Source organism: Uranotaenia lowii, chromosome 1 (genome assembly GCF_029784155.1).
Source record: "Uranotaenia lowii strain MFRU-FL chromosome 1, ASM2978415v1, whole genome shotgun sequence".
Classification (NCBI taxonomy): domain Eukaryota; kingdom Metazoa; phylum Arthropoda; class Insecta; order Diptera; family Culicidae; genus Uranotaenia; species Uranotaenia lowii.
The window spans coordinates 21,423,407-21,444,238 of record NC_073691.1 but is presented as its reverse complement, the minus strand read 5'-3'; the positions used below and the strand labels follow the sequence as shown (position 1 = coordinate 21,444,238).

Genomic DNA, 20,832 nt, shown 5'->3' with positions numbered 1-20,832 from the left:
GGCTCTCAGGCCTCACATAGATGTTATTAATGTTAACATAGAATTAATAAATAACATCCATTCACGAGCCGAACGCATTTGAACGTAAATGAATGGATTTTTTTGGTTCACTTATAAATTTTTATTTTGTTTAATCTAGATTGAACATCATCTTAGACAGCAAGTGTTAATGGTTGTGCATAAATTCAGGGGCAAAAGCATACTTCATTTTTAATTGAAAAATTACTTAGATTTTTGTTAAAATAAAGAATAAGTTTTCTTTTACATGTATTCCGTTCGTTTTTTTTTTTTGACTTTATTTATTTGAATTTAGGAACTTTTGGACACAGTTTTGACTATCATAAGTTCATCCGAGCACATTTTGTCAATTAATTTATTCTTTTTGTCAAATTTATGCTTTTCGTGACTTGTTTCTAGCATATTCAAGGCTGTATTTGTAAGTAAATGATCGAAAGCATAGCTGATAAACATGAGTGGTAAGAGATAACAAGATCAAAGTTAGATAAGGAATACACAATCAAAGATTTTTTATTTAAATTTTTCTTCAAATTTCATAATAATACTTTTCATTACTTCTTAGAAAGTATTCCGATTAAGCAAATGGTTTTAAAACGCACGTATTTAAAAATCCTTATTTCGAAATTATCAACGCTTCATGACAATGTTAATACTAGGAACACATTGGAAAAAGTGTTCCTAATTTAGAGTAAATGTAGGCATGTTTTTGAATGCAAAAAAATTCGTTTTGCATTTTTATTTAAAAAAAAAAACAAGTCCAAAGTTATCGTACTTTTTGTTAAAATTTTTTCTTCAAATATGACCTGAATTTTGAATTTCAGAAAGAGTGTTTCAATAAAAATGCTTAGAATTTCTATCAAATTTGATTTACTTTTTAAACAAGTTATTACCTGAAATCTCTAAAGATCGACACCAAATAATATGTTAAATTAAAGTTCAAATGATCCGTTACATAATTTTTTTTTTGTTATTAATGGAAAATACCGTCACAATCATCTCGATGTTAAATTCCCTGATGATTTTATTTTTTCATTGTTTTCGGTCGATTTGGAATAAATCTTTTAAGAAAATAATAAATAAGTTTTTCAAAAATATAACGAGTTCCAAAAGAGAGAAAGATAAGAAAAAAAAATGCAGATGATCAATTCTTTTCCCTATCGCTAAAAGACCTGGAACATGAGATCTGAGAAATGAGACGTGAGACGTGAGGCGTGAGATTCAAGAAATGAAGCGTGAGAAGTAAGATGTGAAAGTTATAAGCTACGATTGAAGCGTGAGAGTAAGACGTGAAAAGTGAGAAATAAGACGGAAGTGAGACGGAAGAGTTGAGAAGTGAGAAACGAGATATGAGGAGTTAAACGTCTCACTTTTCAGGTCCCGCTTCTTACGTCTCACCTCTCACGGCTTACGTCTCTCTTCTCATGACTCACTTCTCTCTTGTTACGTTTCATTTCTTGTTTCTCACATCACATATTCCATGTCTTAATTCTCTCTCCTCACGTCTCGTCACTCAATTTTCAAGTCTCTCGTCTCACTTCCCACTTCTCGCGTCTATTTCTCACTTCTCATGTTTCATGTCTCACTTTTTAGTTTTCAAATTTGAACGTTTGAACGTTTAAAAAAAACTTTGGTATAACTACAATCGAAAAAAGTTACGACAGAAGCTTTTTGGAAAGTTCCAATTCTTAGCTTTTTACACCTCCCATAACTTTTTTGGGTTGTTTTTGCTGCCAGAAATAGCAATAAAAATTTTGAAAGCGATCCATTCAGTCCTTAAATAGCGCATTGAGTTTTAATTTTGTATGGAAATTTGTATCGGAAAACAAATTTTTTATTAAAAAAAAACGCCAGAGAAACTGAAAGTTCCGAAAAATATACCTTGGGATGAAAAATACTCTTTGATTCTTGCAGTAAAATTAATGTGAACAAAACACAAACTTAACTTGTACTTCAGAAAAGATATTCGATGTTAAAAAATATTTGTTTATCAGATTTTTTTTTCCCAATTTTGACGTTTTTGACTGCTTATTTGAAAGCTATGTAACCGTAGCATGAGAAAAAAAATCTCTAAAAACTACTTTGCATAGCCATGGAATTTATTGATTTATATAACCATTGCAAAAATATTTCATTAAATTAAGCAAAGTCTGCTATTTTTAAATACTTTTTAATGAATTCAGGTTTTTTTTATTTTGAAATGGTAATACCTTTTTTTAATAAAACGCTTTGCTGTTTGTCATGTTAGCAAAAAATGAAGCTTGAAAATAGGCAAAACCAAAAATCAAAGACCAACTTCATTTCAAGCTTATTGGAATTTCCTGCATGATTTAATGTGCAAACATTTCTTCTTCCATACAAATTTCTCTCTAATTCAGGAATCAACCAAATCATCTCAAATTTAAAACTTATGTTTGGTGACCCAAAAGGTATCGAAAAAAACATGGGAGCAAAAAGTCAATTTTGCAGCGGTCTACATAATATACAAGCTGTCTTGAAGCTTAGAGCTAGCATATTTGGCGCATCAGTTCTATCTCTTAGAATTGTTTAGCCCAAATTTACACATGTCTTTCAATCCTTCAATCTCCTCGACTCTTGTTTCGACAATGTGAGTACGTATTTTGATTTCAGGACTTCGGTGTGTCCATCTATTGAGAAAGAATGATCTTTATGCTGAAACCAAATTAAACCTGATAAGCAATAATTTAATTTTTGTCCTTCCTTATTTTTATTTCCCAATTTTTTTTTTTCATTTACATAAAGATGATGATTTTTTTTTAATTGAAGGTTCATTGACATTAAAAAAACACATCGTTTCTAAATATTACTAAATATTTTTCATTCGTTCAATCGGCTAAGCCACCCTAATGCGGAACTTCTATGCCAGGCAGGCATGCGCAACGCGTAGGCAGAGAAGACTAGTTGTGATTCCGGGTCACTGTCAACGAACGCTGTATAGTAATGAACTTTCTTCTTCCATTAGAAATGATTGTTGTTGGGCGACCCCCGATCAAACAGGTTGTAATTGTGATACCTACTCTACTCCTTCTCCACTCCATCAATCTATTCCTCTCTTCTAATGTTACCGTTATCTCCCACAACGGGGGGACCGTTGAGGGTGATCAAATGTATCTATGTACTCATATGTATGGGCACCCCCGGACAATACAAAAACATGATCTCCCTTGACAAGTTCCCCTTAATAACGCTGCGCCAGCGATCGATCATCATCTGCTGTCAGCTATTACCTGTTTATTGTGGATGCAAATTTTTCCTCCCGAGTGCTCCAGTTGCGTATCAATGAAACGCGATAGTCCTGGGTGGTTGGGCAGCATTTTGAAGTTTTCACTTGCCAACTTTGGCACCTCTGGTATTTTGCTAAAGTTCCCCACGGATGTGCCTAATTTTGGCTAGTTTTATGAAACATTCCTCAATAAATCAGCGAGATAATAGCGGACGAGATGGAGAACGTATAAAAACAAAAGTCCCGCTGCTTTTAAGAGCTTTCCGATACCCCCCGAAAAACATTAAGAATCGAATTCCAAGCAAATTGCTGGGGACAGGTTTTTTGTTGTGGATGCTGCTCTCCTCTGCTTCTTCGATTGAGACTTTGTTCCAATGCGGAGGAGAAATCGTCACTATAGTCAAATTTTTCGACCAAAATGGGACATTTCTTTTGGGTTCAAGTTCGCTGGTCGAATGTGGTTTGGAAGTCTAGCAGAAAAATGCACTTATCACTCATTCTTCGTGACACAGTTCGATTTTATTTTCTTTTGGGGAGGCGATAGGTTGTATACACTACCCGGACTTTTGCCTCATGTTAGTTTTTCATTTTAATATTGAAAACACCCGAGAAGGTCTCTTGAAAACGCCACTCAAGTATTGTTCCAAAGCACCACAAACCCATCTTCGTTTTGACAAAAGAATTGAGCGTAAAAGAAATAACTTGAATGTTATCACTGAAGCGGTCAGCACATGAGTGACCCAAAAGTTAACCCATTTAGAGTTCGGATCGAATTTAACAAGTGTGTTTCAAACAAGAAAAGAATAAGACGTTACTAATCGACCAACAAGCTGCGTGTGGAAACTGCACCGGGCCTTTCAGATTAGAGAATGTTCTAATTGATGGAAACAATTTCTCCCATTTGGGCTATTATGGATGGGATGGATATGCATTTTATCTACGAATGGATGGATGCTGAATGGCCGCCACAGATTGGTGCTAATTGATCGCAATACGGCACCCTCTAAGTGGTTTTCTCCGTCGGCGATGATTGTACGTGCTCAGTCAATGATTGGGAGAGGCATTTTCAAATCGACCGTTCATTGCAGGTCACTGCACTTTAAGAATTTCAAACAACGAACGGGCGACCGCCGAAATCACAACACGAAATAGTCACACCTAGACCTTAGAAATTAACTACTTTGAAAATACGATATATGTACACTGTCGGCCAAAATTTTGGGATAACCCCCTCAAAAACATGAACACTTTGATCAGCCGTATCTCAGCCATCATATGACATATTACAATTCTTTTGGTTTCATTCAAAAGATCGTAAGCAAAACCTTCTTCGTTGTCTAAATGATAATTTTGAATTTATATGACTTAATTTAGCTTGAATTTGGGACATTTTTCAAAGACCCGATTCTTACCCGATCATCTCAGGGATGGGTGGACCGAATTTCAAAATATGAATTGCATTCATATCCTAAACACATATGTTTAATTTGTGCAAAAAGTAAGTGCAGGTCATAAGCTTTCAAATAAGCTCAACCGATCTGCAATAACTTGTATGACAACAAAGTTATGGTCAAAATAAATTTGCATGTTTTCATGTTTTTTTAACGGTCGGACTATTTGATGAAAATTATTCAAAAATGATCAAACTTAGCTGAAGTTGAAGTTAGTCTTCAAAAATGTTTCTATCAAATATCCATAAAGCAAAACAGGTTCAACTTATTAGCATCAAATGCATGTTTAAGAAGACTGATCCCAAATTTATCGGCCGTTACACCATACTGCGGGGTGATCCCAAAATTTTAAACGATAACTTAAGTAGCCGTTTTATATATTTTAAGTACATTAAAATTTTTTGCACAAAATTAAACATATCTGTTTTAATAAGTAGGATTTTTTGTGCAAAAAAATTTAACTTTTTGTCTTTGTTTTAAAACTTTTTTATTATGAAAGATAAAAAAATGGAAAGGTTTTCTACATGTTTAAGGCATCATTGGGCTTTTTTTAAATACATTAATTTCCCGACTTCTGACTGTTATAAAAAAAAAGTATTTTTTTGGATTTTGAAAAACTGTGGGGAAACGTGGGCCACCAAATCCATATTGACTAGATAACGTGCAAAGTTAATGAGTTGATCTAAAACTGAAATTTCATAATTCATTTCGTTATTTTAAAGCGATTTCAGATGAGGAAGTGAAAAAGAGAGTTGTGTATGATCGAAAAATTCCTAAAACCTGGCTCGCAAACGTTTCGGCAAAATTCCTTATACATATAGGATTTTTATTCGTTTTTATCGCATTAAATAGAAAAGATGGACCAAACATTTTTCATAACTCTTCATTTGGCATAAGAAAACTTTACAGATAGTAACAATGTATTTTAAGTTCTGAATGTGTTTAAAAACACCATTATATAGGTGGCCCAAGGTACCCCACAAAATGTGGCCCATTATTCCCCACAAGCAATGATTTACAAATTGGTTGCGTTTGTGTGACTTATTGATGTTCCATCAAATAATCCTTTTTCACGTGAAAGAGCATGACAAAACTAAGATCATGAGCGTATAAGTATATTTTTGTTATGTTCTTAAGGTCTCCCACGAATGCAATTTTGCGAGTGCTTGTTTAATTTTGTAGGTACATTCTTCTAGGCTAGTTAAATAAAGAAGCATATGATACGTACATAAGTCAACAACATATAGTTGACTTGGTTGGATTGGACAGTTGAATAAATGTTTTTATCTCAACACACAGCTGAGATATTCAACGTGGCCCACATTATCCTACTCTCCCCTATGAAAAAAGGAATCGAATGCAGCTCGAATTATAAAATTTGGTCCATCCCACCCTGAGATGATCGGGTTTGAATTTTAAACGCAGTTTTAGGAAAATGTCCCTACTTTAAGCTAAATTTAAGTCATATAAACTCAACATTAACATTTTGTCAAAACCCTACAAAGAAAGTTTTTCTCACGATCTCGTGAATAAGATCAAAAGAATTGCAATGTGTCATAAGATAGCGGAGATATGGCTGATCAAAATTTTCATGTTTTTGAGGAGGTGATCCCAATTTTTTTTGCCGGCAGTCAACGAGCCGATTTTCCCATAAAAAGCAAAATAGGTAAACGATTTTAAGTAATTTTAGTAAAACGAAAAAAAACTTCTCGACCGAGATTTGAACTCCATGCCAACTCATCAGATTATATGATCCACGGTATCGGTCAATAGGTGAGATTATCTTTTTACGAACCGCTCAATGGAAAAAGGGAGAGATCGGATAGAGCAGACCCAAGCAACCAAAAGTCTCGTTAAAATGGTCGAACACAGCTTAATCAGCATAATCCATGTGCTGAAGTTCGTTTTATTCAGCCCAAAATTTAAGTTCTTATTGAAACTTTGAAGTTCCATTACAGAATTGAACGGCCTTCTATTCAGCCCACAAGCAAACGTTTAATCAGCGAAAACAAAAAATAATTCTCCTTTCCTCTCTTACTTTGGTCACCACCAGCCCATGTGGTGCTGCCGGTTTCTCGACGTACATCTTTATTACTCCCATCACCTACCTAAATTGATCTTACTTAATTGCTTTGTTTTTCACTTTGTTCGACACATGCCAGCATTCACGCCATTTCTGCGACACAATTATTTGAATCGCTTACTCAAGCAATCAAACAACCTAATGGAAAAAATTAGTCCTGATACCAGATTTGAACCCGATCCTGTGAGATGATAGCCAAACACGCTGCCACGACGCCACGCCTAGATGTTGCCTTACCGGCAGCTCAAATTGGAAGTGGTTATATACTTCCTAGAATACCCGCAAGTGTAGCCAGCAGCCAGCAGCAAAGACGCATGTTGATTATGACTAAGAAACATTACGAAACGGCGTATAAATCAATCATCCGTTAAAATAATATCGGTAAAAAAAAAGGAATTCCCTGTTTATAACTGTTAAGTTAAAAATTAGCTTAAGTTGTTCTGAGTTGATGTTTCAATATAAATTATACATTTCAACAATTTCCAAACTCCAAAAAATGATTTATTGATTATATGCCCTTTTTTGATGTTCGTTCACATTTCATATTCATGAAATGGCGGATGTGTCTCAAAACGGCTATTTGAGGAACGTTTTGGAACTTCGAGTCCATAGAAGGCTATTTGAGACTCAATTTGTAACTTTTATTCTGAATAATGCGATTGACATGTCACAAAAAAGGCTATTTGAGGAACTTTGTGGAACTTGAAGTTCACAGAAGGCTATTTGAGAACCAATTTGTAACTTTTATACTGCGTGGATGCAATTGACATGTCACAAAAAAGGCTATTCGAGGAACTTCTTGGAACTTGAAGTCCACAGAAGGCTATTTGAGACCTAATTTGTAACTTTTATACTGTGTGGATACGATAGACATGTCACAAAATAAGCTATTCGAGGAACTTTTTGGAACTTCAAGTCCATAGAAGACTTTTTGAGGAACCTTTTGTAACATTCATCGAGAAAATTCGGTACCAAATCCCTTTGGAACCTTTATTCAGCGAAATTCAAACTTTGGAAGCACGAGTTTAAGTAGATATGAGACTTTTGGTTGCTTGGGGAGTGCCTACAGCTACGGGTGGATGCATATTGAAGAAAAGTAGGCAAGGGGTACCAAAAGTTTCTCATTGGTGGGGGGGTGGAGACGGAGCGCTTTTTGACAGCGAATTGTTCGCCTACCATGCCTACGATTACGATTGCCTGTCACAAGATGGACGATTCCGTGCATTGGTATAAGAACACACCTGAAGCTTCACACGCCTTGGGATAGAGTATCAATTGAAGGACCGCCCCACAGGTATGAAGTATTCATTTGAAACCGGAGAAAAACACACTGAATTGTGCGCTGAAATTCACCAGATGTGCAGCAAAATTCATCAGATGTGCGGCAGAATTCATCAAAAGTGCACAAAATTCACCAAGTGTGCGGTAGAATTCATCAAGTGTGCACAAAATTCACCAAGTGTGCGGCAAAATTCATCAAGTGTGTAAAAAATTCACCAGATGTGCGATTCCATTTTTTGATTTCCATTTTACATGGGATTCAATGATCATTTCATGGGGTTGGAGCGCCCTATCGTACATCAGTTCACTGTTTACGAACACAGTGAGCGCGAAGCGAACTGCGAAGCGAAATATTCATTCACCGGATGAATTTCGCAAGTTCGGTTTTGAAGGCCGGCCACAGTGCACGCGAATTGCGAAGCGGTCCAACACTGAAAAAAACCTTCGGTGTTTTGCAAAAATTAATCATACGTGAACAAATTTTTGCAAATCCCAAACTAATGGCCAGCAGTGTAAGCTGATAAATTGTATGATCTGATCATATCATTATTTAATAAATTAATTATAGAAGTATGTTTCGCAAAATAATGTTTACAGTGCAATTATCATTTCAATGTGATTTATTGACTTTAATTTTAAAAGTAGTTATTTTCAATAGGTTTCGGCAATTGGTTCACATTTTATTTTAATTTCAATATTTATGAAAATACGAAAGAAAGGGTTAGGCTAACATCCATGCATGGAACCGTTCGAAAGTAAAGCTTAAAACAAACCGTTCAACCGTCGTATGAAGTTGAAGGTGGGTTTTTGACTTCATCAGTTCCAGAGCTTATGAGTGCTCCGATAATTCTGGGGCGGGAAGATCGGGGGCTCAGGCTAGACGACGACTCGATGCTGCTCTGCTGGCAGACATAAACTTTTCATTTTTCCAGACACATGCATGATTCGTAGGCTAAATTCTGCCCGGGAGGCTCCTTCAAGATGAAGGAGTGCACCTGAAACCGGTTATCTGGAAGCCAATTGTGTGGTTGCTGGTGGTGAATCATAATTCTAATTGGTGGTTTCAGTTGCATAAACGGAAATCATAGAGTCTGAATGTCGATTGAAAGAATTGGTAATAAATTTGGTGACAAAATTTGTTTATCCATATAATAAAAAAGATAGCCAAAGTTTTTGTTCAATTTCCAACCATCGTGAAGAGATCAATTGAAACATTTTTAAGTTATGAACAAATTCATCGGTTCAAAGCACACAAACACTCAGGCTAGTTTGGTCGGTTCCTCTTCTGTTTTGTTGATCTTTCGTTAGGGATTTCCGATCTCCCGAACTCCACCTTCCTCTCATAATAGAAGAGTTGCGTGGTGGTAGACAGATATCTAGGACAAGCTTAAGATTGTCGACGATCCCGGAGAAGAGCTGGCTTGCCACACACAATCGTCGGGAGACACGAAGCCTCCGATGCAAGCCGATGATGGCCCACACGGAACATGACCCTGGGCCTCGCCCCACGATGCCGGGGTGTGAGGTTCTTAGCCTCGCTTCTCTAGCTCTTCTTTGATGCATTGGTATATGTTCATAAGTCTTGTAAAGCTAGCAGCTTTCTAGTTTCCGTCTTTTTCGATCCTAGCTAGAGAAGGGGGTGTCTTGGGATGGCGCATCTTTGGGTGGGCAGTGATTAAGATGCTGTGGAATGTGCCAATCGGATCGGTTTTTGATTTGTTTTTCTCTCTCTTGCTAGTTCGGTTAAATATTGACAAGTGTTCATTGGGACAAGCCGGATACAGGTAGGTTGCTAAAAAACATCAGTTAGTGCCTAAGAAAGCTGATGTTAAGAACTGCAGGTTGGACTGGATATTTTTTTTTATTGTTTCAAGATTATGGTCACAAAAAAGTAAAAAAATAGATGTTTGAACCGTTGTTTTCAATCGATCAATCACCAGAATTGTTTTAGTTACTGCAAAAAAAATTACAAAGAATAAGAAAGTTTAAGTAGTTTGACACAATATTGTGTCATTAGAGTCTCCAAATACGAAGCACAATTGTTTGACGAATTGTCAAAGGTAGATACTTTTGAATTTTTGCCTATCTGCATTTTCTCTTATTATTCTTGCGTTTAATTTGCACATATTAAAAGTAAACGCAGTATTTTTGCAATAAAATTATATTCACAAGAATGTTTATTTCATACTAATCCCGATCAGAAGAGCATATCAAAATAATAACTCAAACGTATCTCACCAAGATATTTACATCTGATTCAGTTGTAATTAAGTACTCTAAATTTTCGATTTTAAGTTTCTCCAATCTGAATTATATCATATTCTGATTGACAGACTTGACGGGGGTTGAGCTCATTTTCAATTATAAAGATTTTTTTTCGGATTGTCCTAAAATGATTATATCATATTTTTTCGGATCCTAAAATGATTATATCATATTTTGATATAGGGTAAGTGTTCCTAATTTGGCATGTGTACCTAATGTTAACATACCGTTCGATTTTGACTGTTTTTGACCTTGTTTTTTCACTTATCACATTTATAAATAAAAAGATAATGTAACGGAACATGTAAACTTTCATTTCACAAACAAATTAGTTTTCTAACTCACAGGATTTTTCGTAAAATCCGGATTGTTTCAAAGTATGTCCAAATTGAATGGAATTGTTAGCAAATTTCTTAAAAAACACCTATTTAGAAATGGAAGATAAAAGCTGAATTTGTCATCCGATTTTTTTGAAATTTTTCGTCGGGTTGTTTTTTATCATGAGCTTAGTAATAAGTATGTTAGAACCATGTTTTTTTCGTGTAAAAACTAAAAAAAGCTTATGTCCACAATTTGGAACACAATTTTCAATGTGTTCCTAATTATGGACATAGTCAAAGTTTTCCAAACTTTATCAAAGTCATAGAATTTATTTGAAATTAATTTGGTTGGTTGAATTGTGTTTTAACTTAATTTTCAACGATCTGTTAAAATCAGCTGTTTTGAGATAATAAAAAATGATTATTTTTTACTGCAGTGTATCTCAAAGCTATAAATGTTGAGAAAATATTTTCTCTAGGTTGTAAAGAACGCACCCTACGCAACAGAAAAGGAAACTATCAAGTTACTGAGAGCTTCTCAACGAGAACAGAATCGAAAGGAAAAATTTAAAAAACAAAATCTAAATAAAATACTTTGTATACCGCCACCTGGGGCATCAAACACTTTTCCATTTCAATGGCTCCTAAAAACCTAATGGTCACAGATAATCATACCGCTTGTGCATCAAAAGTTTCAAGGTTAATGGGACATCAAATTAACGTAGTCAGAAAAATATTTGATTTCACCAGTTATTTTTGAATTTTCAAAACATGCGGTTTTCACCCTACTAAGGAAAAAAGGTAAGTTGCAAAAACCTTTGTTTTGAATGAAAAATTTAATAAAAAGGGTGAAAAGTAATAGCTTTCGATAAATTTGTGATTTCGTTACGCATAAAGCACAATCTGCAATTATTTTTGATTTTGTTCGAATTAAATTTGATATTTTTTCGGTCAAAGATTTTTTGAAAAAGAAAGCATAAGGATGCTGTATACATTTAGTGATAAAAAAAACTACAACAAAATTTAAAACGATATTCCAGCATATGGAAACAAGATATAAACTGTAGATCATTGATTTGCATATCGATGAATTTAGTCCAGACTGCTATCGAAATTTTAAAAATATTTATTTAAAAAAATTAAATGATAGTCCGAAAAATATTTATACACCAACAGTGTTGATATGGGATAATGAGCGCCGATGTGGTCTAGTGGATAGCTGGCGCGAGTCTGGTATTGGTACGCCAGGCGTATTGGGTTCGATTCCCGGTATCGGCAAGAAAAACTTTTGGGTTCGAATCCCATAAGCGGGCCGACAGGTAAGATGTGTTTCATTATATAACTAACTATATAATTGGAATGTTCAATCAGTTGCCAGCTGGCCAGGTATATACACGGATGCCGGAATATCTGTAAGTAAACTAGCCCACCTGATTGATTCGTTCTTCCAGAATATACCTAGGGGAGGAGCGGGCTATATGCGCCTATTAAGCAGAACACTGATTTAATCAAATATCACGTCGAATATGTGTACAAAAACTATATACACGTGTGCAGGCATCTGTTTTCTATACAATGGAGTAATTTTTATGTTAAAATTTTCTTCTGTTTCCAAGAAAACAATTTTATTGTAAGTGTTGTCTAAAATGCCGAACCTCAAACCGTGCGGGCTAAATGCGCCTATTTATGTTTTGAACAAAATTTCTGTTTTTTGGGCAATATTTTCGTATAAGTTTAATGAAACTGCTAGAAAGCAATAATTTCCGTACGACAAAGCTTAAGTTTTATAAAAATCTATGTACATTATAATTTTGTGGAATGAAACAAAAGTTAGGTTTGCCATACTATGGAGGCAGTTCATCCATGAGAAAAACTTTATCAAATCTGTCTTTAGATCTTCAATTCATTCTTAAGATGTCATTCAGAGCTTAGATTTGAAGGTTCAGTGATAAAAATCATTTATTTATTCTATTTAACCTGTTATTTTAGGATGGAGGCATTTTACAAACATGATGGGGGCACACAAAAACACTCTATTATTCCACTAAATAATCATTATTAAACGTCCACAAAAGCTGAAATATGTTTTATTTCTTAAGTTCATTTGAGTGAGAAACGAAAACCATCCTAGTTTTTGTTTTAAACTTCTTTACGTATAATTTTTAAAAGTCGAAATATTACATCAAAATGTATCAAAACCTTGTATGATTTTTTTAAATTTTTTTGAGTTTATAAATTCATAAAATTCTTTCTTGCCTTATGTTCTAAGCGTATCACCCTCAAAATGCATTGGTCAGATAAGCTGTCTAGTCAGCCATTTCATCAAACAGCCGTAGGGTCATTTAACCCGATAGGCCCATTTAGGAAACCTTTCCCCTACATCTACACAAGCAATACATTCACCACATAACAGTTCATACGAAGCCATGGGGTCCGGGTATGGTGGCGCGCTGCATTGGAGATTTGTCGAACCTAATAATCTAAGGAATGCATGTGAACCCATACTTTGGCAGAAACTGCGGTGAATCCGTGCACCCATGGTGGATTACCAACATACAACATACATACAACAGTGTTGATATGGGATAATAAAATGAATATAAAGTGTGTTGGTGATAAGCCAATCCATCATACTACGGTGTCAAAAAATATATAAATTTCGATTTTTAAAATTTTCTATGATAATCAAAAACTTCAAAAAACTATCGCACGACGTGAGAAACTATGTTCTCATTAAATGTTTATTTTATTACATTATACTCAAACAAAATTTGGATAAGTGTTGTGATACACAAATGTTGCATCTAACCATGCTGTTGCATGATGCTCTATTTGACTGTATCCTATTTGCATCCATTATAATGAATTTTCTACTTTTTGATATATGATAAGTGTATCCATTGGAAAAGATAAAGTTTGAATTTTAATAAGCTCACCATCCACTACTTTCTTCAAAACTAGCGTAAAGGAATATTGTGTAGGATTTAAAAAGTCATTATTTATCTATTCATATTCCAAAAACGTCGTAAAGTTTATTAAATGGTGAGTTTTCAGATTGTTCTCATTAAAGTACTAAAAAACAGACCCACATGCAAAATCAGGAACAAATATTGGGTACGCGGAAACATTTTTCCTCATATGTGAACATTAGGAACACCCTTATGTTAACATTAGGAACAATTACTGCCAAATTAGGAACATTGACACACTTTATAAAACATGATATTTTTTGTAAATTAAAGCTTGAAATGGTTATTTTAAACCATAACAGAGTTCAGAAAAAAATTTGGAAAATTGTATATCTAAGAATTAATGATTCGGCCTACGAATATGAAAGCTAAAAATCTCTTACATAATATAGCGAAATTAGGCTCACTTACCCTACGTGCAACTTTTTATGAAACACGGACATCGAAGTCAACGGCCTAAGCCGTGCATTAATGAGTTTCGTTCAACAGATCCATAAAATTGAATCCAATTTTTGGGAAACCAAAAATGGAGCATGGTTTAAGCATATAATGTGGTTTATTGACATTCCACTAGAAATTTTTCTCGAAGCACTCATATCTTGATAAGTTATAATTTTGATAGGTTTTGTTCTGTCCAATATCAAACTATGCTATCTGAATGAGATATAATCTTGAAAGGAGCATATCTAAAATTGATATAATTTAGCTATGATCGCAAAGATTTTTTGATATAATTTGAGATATTTTAACATCCTACGAGTACTGAATAATAACTCATTTATATAGGAAAAAATAAGTATCAAAATATCTCATCTTGATATAATTTAGTTTTTCCCTCCTGATCGGGATTCTAGTGAAGTAATTATATTTGCGCTGCGATGTTTCACAAAAATATGATAGGTGGACTCAAATGAATTTATCGAATATACAAGTTGCTTATACATTGTTGTTTTGTACTTAAAATGCGAATTTCAAATCTGATCGAGCTTTATTTATTTTCAAATTCTTTATAAATACAAAATTCAGCAGTTTTGTGTTCATTCTAACCGTATATAAAGCTCAAAATTGGTGAGGAATTTTCACCATCAATCGAAGAAAACGAACTTTCATCTAATGTCTGTTGTAAACTTCTTCTATCTCAGAAGCAACACAACAATAATAGTTTGAATAATCTGAAATTAATGAAATTTTAACCTATTTGAGTATAAGAGAACATTTTCCATGAGCGTGCATATTACATGGATAAGTTCATAGGACTTGTGTGTTCGAAGACGTAGAGCGATTTTTCGTTCTTCTCACTTCTTTTTTTTAACTTGGATGATGGTTAGGTACCCTTTTCATAGGGGCATTTTTTGAGTTTCATCAATACTTTTATTATTACAGATTTTATCGTATTAGAATTGATGAGAACGTTATTCATAAGAAATAGTAAATTGAGAATCATTAAATACTATTTTTCAATATTTGAAATTGTTTGGAGAATAGACTGGGACGATTTGGGGTCATTTTTGATTTTTTTAAACTCTGGGGTCTAAAACGCTTTGTTTTCGTTCAAAACTCATCCACGATTTTTTGCAGAATTTTTAAGGAATGATAACATGAGTAAATTTGAACTTTTAGTTTTGTATGGGAAAATTGAACATTTTGTACTGAAAAATCAACATCATTTTTGTTTCTTCTGAGAAACCCAGCCTGATAATAGTTTTTGTGCCAATTTATAAATTCCCTAAAGAAAAGTTTCCGTTGAACAACTTTGTACACGACCATAACTTCGTATCTTATTAGACAAAAAAGTTATTACCCGATCAGGAGGGAAAAACTAAATTATATCAAGATGAGATATTTTGATACTAATATTTTTCCTATCTAAATGAGTTATTATTCAGTACTCGTAGGATGTTAAAATATCTCAAATTATATTAAAAAATCTTTGCGATCATAGCTAAATTATATCAATTTTAGATATGCTCCTTACAAGATTATATCTCGTTCAGATAGCATAGTTTGATATAGGGCAGAACAAAACCTATCACAATTATAACTTATCAAGATATGAGTGCTTCGAGAAAACTTTCTAGTGGAATGTCAATAAACCACATTATTTGCTAAAACCATGCCCCATTTTTGGTTTCCCAAAAATTGGATTCAATTTTATGAATCTGTTGAGCGAAACTCATAAACGTACGGTTTGGGCCGTTGACTTCGATGTCCGTGTTTCAGAAAAACTTGTACGTATATCAAAATATGATATAATCATTTTATTTAAGGACTATCCGAAAAAAATCTTGATCATTGAAAATGAGCTCAAGTCTGTCAATCAGAATAAGATAGATAAGAGAGTAATCTCACTGGAGGCTCAGAAAATGTCAAGTTCCTCACTTGGAAGATTACTGTCACTAATTGCCGCAAACCATTTTTATCTCGCCCTCTCCACCAGCCACCTCCGCCACAACCACCACCGCCGCCACCCTCCACAACCGCCACATGCCGCTTACCATCACCCAAAAACTGAAAAATTAAAATTATGAAAAGTGAAGAAAAGAAATATTGTTAAACTTTACAATTGTATTATGCAAACAAAATAACTATAAAAAAAAAATGAATAAAAAGTGAGGAGGTTTTATGCCTTCGGGAGAATGGTCTTGAAAGTAACCAACTCCCGGGGGCTTTTCCCTGCTCAATTAAAAAAAAAAAAAAAAAAAAAAAAAGATATAATTCAGATTGGAGACACTTAAAATCGAAAATTTGTAGTACTTTATTATAACTGAATCAGATGTAAATATCTTGGTGAGATACGTTTGAGTTATTATTTTGATATGCTCTCCTGATCGGGTAGCTGTTTAACGGGGGTATGTCTTTTGGCATTGATAAATCATAAATTCATTTGACACCACTACTGAGTGCCTAACGAGGTATTGCATGACTACATTTGTCATTTTTGTCATTTTTGTTATTTTTGTCATTTTTGTCAGGTTTTTTTTTCATTTTTTCCAGTTTTGTCGTTTTTGTCATTTTTGTCTTTTTTTTTTCATTTCTGTCATTTCTGTCATTTTTGTCATTTTTGTCATTTTTGTCATTTTTGTCATTTTTGTCATTTTTGTCATTTTTGTCATTTTTGTCATTTTTGTCATTTTTGTCATTTTTGTCATTTTTGTCATTTTTGTCATTTTTGTCATTTTTGTCATTTTTGTCATTTTTGTAATTTTTGTCATTTTTGTCATTTTTGTCATTTTTGTCATTTTTGTCATTTTTGTCATTTTTGTCATTTTTGTCATTTTTGTCATTTTTGTCGTTTTTGTCATTTTTATCATTTTCGTCATTTTTGTCAATTTTGTCATTTAGTTTATTTTTGTTTTAGGATTGTCGCGACTGATACGATTCATTACAACAATACCGTACAACCTACACTCGGGAGTATCGGGATGTTTATTTAGGAAAGGCGGTAGACCGAACAGTTTTAAATAAATAAATAGATTAGAAAAGGAACCCAAACAAACAGGTTTCTCAAATGCCACTTCACAGCCTTTTTCGATCGGGTAAGATCGATACTTGAGGGAACATTGTTCTTCTGGCTTTGACATTTTAAGTTCGATTAAAAGGTTTGGGAATTCTTGGTTAAATCAATTAACAAATTTTCAAAGATACTCTTTCACTCAAATTGATTTTACATTCCGGTGGGAAATCACCTTTCAAAACGTTCCTTACGTCAATTTGACGTTTTGAAGTAGTTTAAACAGGTTTCGTTGTTCCCATTACAGAACGAAATAAAACCAAAACAACTAGAGTAAAAGTAAGAAAAACGTCCGAAACGATGTGGCATGATACGATAACAGCCACAACATCACCATAAAAAGAGTTAAATTTGCGTTCTCAAAGCATGGAAGGAATAACAACAAACTTCAGCACCACAGAAAGATGAATAAGTTGGAACTGAAAAAATCAAGAACAGACATGCAAGACTGTAGAAGTGAAGGAACAGAAATGGCAAAAAATTAACTGGCCATCGACGAAACCTTTTTTTTTGTTTGCGTAAAAGAAGCGCGCGCGAAAACATAAAGAAACCATGTGGAATGGACGAAATGGACCTAGAGAGTTATTAAGACTTGTTTTTCGTTCCTTGTCGTTTTTGCCCCCATCATCATCATCATCATCGGAATGATCAGCAGGATAGGATAGGGAACAGGAGAAGATTGACTCGAGTCAGCAGCACGACCCACAAAGATCAATGTTCTGGATTGTTCCGCATTCCTTATCAGCATAATTTGTTGACCATATCATATGTTTCTCTTTGGGGGGAAAGTTGACTTACTTGCTAGAGCTCTTGGAGTTTTCGCCAAATCCAACGGAGAAATTGGTGGAAGTCATCTTGATTGGTTGTTTTGTTGCTGGAAGTTCGAATCCTTAACAAATGTATCACTTTATAGACTTTTTAAGTTTCGTCCAATGAAACTTTCTTCACAATTTGTTAAAACAAAACTTTAAATGCACAGAAATGTTGAAAGAAATTTAAAAAAAATCGCGATAATCACTTTTTAAACTTGGATATCCGAATTTGGACACGTTAAAAAAACACTGAATCGGGAGTTTAATTCAACCGAATAAAACACGTTAAAATCGAGCTGTGGCAGCTAGCGACTCAGCAGAACAAACACTTGTTGTTCGTAAGGAAATTTTGTGGACGAACTTAGTTGAAACGACAGCGTCGCGCGCAAATGGAGAGCCTCACAGAGCAGAATAAAAAAAACACAACCGAACGGGAGCGAATCTGAAACGAAACAGAACCGGCCGCCTTCGTTCAGCAGTTGGGGAACCTCGTTGTTTTGGGAGCTCCAATGGCTCCACCTCGACAGGGCATTAAGCTGGGTTGATTTTGTTTTTTAAATTTTTGATAAGAACAATTTTTTTTTCCACAAAAGTATAACTTGTTTCCAATTTTTAATCATTCACTTAATCTTTCATTTCATGTACATATTTACTTAATTCACTGGGAAAAATGTTGAAGAGAAATTATGTTTCTCGCGCTTGTTATTTCTTAACACAATCTACAATTCGATCTTATTTACGAACAATCTAAAACCAAATACAATGATCAGCCTTCAAGAAGACAAAAATAACAATCGAGTTTTTCGTCCGCCTGAATTGCTGCAAAACAGAGGAAAGAACAGGCTCTCCCTGTAAAATTATATAACTTTGCAATCGCTATGACAAAGATTTATTCAGTTAAGTTAATTCAAATTATAACATGTGAAAACAGTTTCAATAAAATCGAAAAATTCAAAAAAAAATTTTTTTTTAATCGAACAGAATAAAAACAAATAAAGTAAGACAATAGAGGAGAGTGGGGATACTTAATCCCCTTTTCTCATTTCACCATATCTTTTTGGAAAAAATTAGCAACTCGCCGTCTTTTACATTTTCTGACAGCTTGTAACTTCAAGTTTCTATGCTCCAAAAATAAGATCGATACTTGAACCCGTTGATGAACTAGAAACATTTTCGTGAGAGTAAAAAAATTGCGATTTTTCTGAAGTTAGGGGAGACTTGATCCTCTATTGAAGGAAACTTGATTTTTTATTCAGGAAGCCCTAATCCTTGTATAAAAATCAAACAAAACCTCAAGATAGAATGTTAATTGACTATTTTGGCAATGTTTGTTCTCGTTTCACAATTTATAGCTGACAGAAGAAGACAATTCTTTAACTTTGTCTCCACGCTTAAAACATTGCATACTTAAAGGCGCTATTTTTTTTAAATTAAGAGAAAATTTATTATTTAAGCCCTTTTCTACAGACAATTGTTTGATAAATATTAGTTTTTGGATAAATATTAGTAATCTCGTAATCAGCAATGATAACGATCAATTCAGAAGAAGAATATGCCTTTTTAACTCTAGGGATCAATTGTACCCATAATCAACATTTCAGAAAACTTTTTTCTGAAAAAAGTTGAGAGTTTTCCATTGCTTTGAAAATATGGCATTATGTAGTTCATATTACGCTCGAATGATTGATATATTGTAACAAATATTTTTTTCATAATTTTTCCATGTAAGGAACATTTTAAAGTGATGAATAAAGATCTTCAAATTACATTTTGAGAATTTTTCAAACAAAGTTCAATTACTCAAACAATTATTCTTTTTAAAAAAATTTAACTACAAGTATTGTTATTTTGCTCATTATGGCACATCTTTCAAGAACATTTGATTTTTATAAGACATTCCAGTTTCGAGATAATTTTAATTTCATAATTTATTGATTTGTCTTTGGTGAATGGACCTTACAGACTTTGTATCTTAAGATTAAGGAACACTACTTATAGCTATTTTAAAACTACTTTTACACATGTTAAAATCAAACAGATGGTATACAGAATTGAAACGTTCACAACATTTATCCAACGGGTGATTTCGGCCATATGCAGTACGGTGATAGGGGATCCAGAGAAACTGGCGTTGTCGAAGTGTTCGGGTCGAGACGTACATGTTGACACGTTGGAGAATATATGATGAATCAATTCTGCAGGTTAGGGTATCGAAAATTAAAGTTTGCTGCAACTCGGCTCGACGCTTTTTGAGTGTCGCTAAATTCATCAGGCTGCATCTTTGTTCGTACGGTGGTAGTCGATGTGGATCATTCCAAGGAAGCTGTCGTAAAGCGTATCTAACGAAACTTCGCTGAACTCGTTCGAGGCGGTAAGATTGGGTGTTCTGAGAAGGAGCCCAAACCTGCACAGCGTACTCCATGATGCTACGCACTGAAGAGCAGTAGATGGCTTTAAGGGCATAGATATCGTCGAAATCAGAAGTGTTTCGGCGCAAAAATCCAAGTGCTGCGAAACCTTTTGCACAGTAAGCGCAATGTGCTCAGAAAATGTGAGTCGGCTATCCACTTTAACACCTAAATCAACAATAGACTCCACGTTCTCCAAGCTCACTCCAGAAAGTTGATAGTTGTAATGAACAATATTACGTGAACGTGAGAAACTAACCACTTTACATTTTTTTGCGTTCGCCGCCATTCCATTTGAGTGGCACTAGTCCTCTAGTTTGGCGATGTCAGTTTGTAGGGCGAGGCAATCAAATTCGCTAATCACTTTCCTATAGAGTTTCAGATCGTCGGCATACATAAGCGTGTCAGATTGAAGCGTTGAACACAAGTCATTTACAAAAATAATAAATAATAAAGGTCCAAGGTGACTACCT

The 20,832-nt window shown here is 34.3% G+C and overlaps 1 protein-coding gene across 5 annotated transcripts in view; it reads left to right on the top strand.

Annotated features, from left to right (window-relative positions):
- The window catches only part of LOC129738620 (troponin I), a 249,042-nt gene that overhangs the window by 202,801 nt on the left and 25,409 nt on the right, over nt 1-20,832 (top strand). The gene's annotated exons all lie outside the window — the stretch shown is intronic.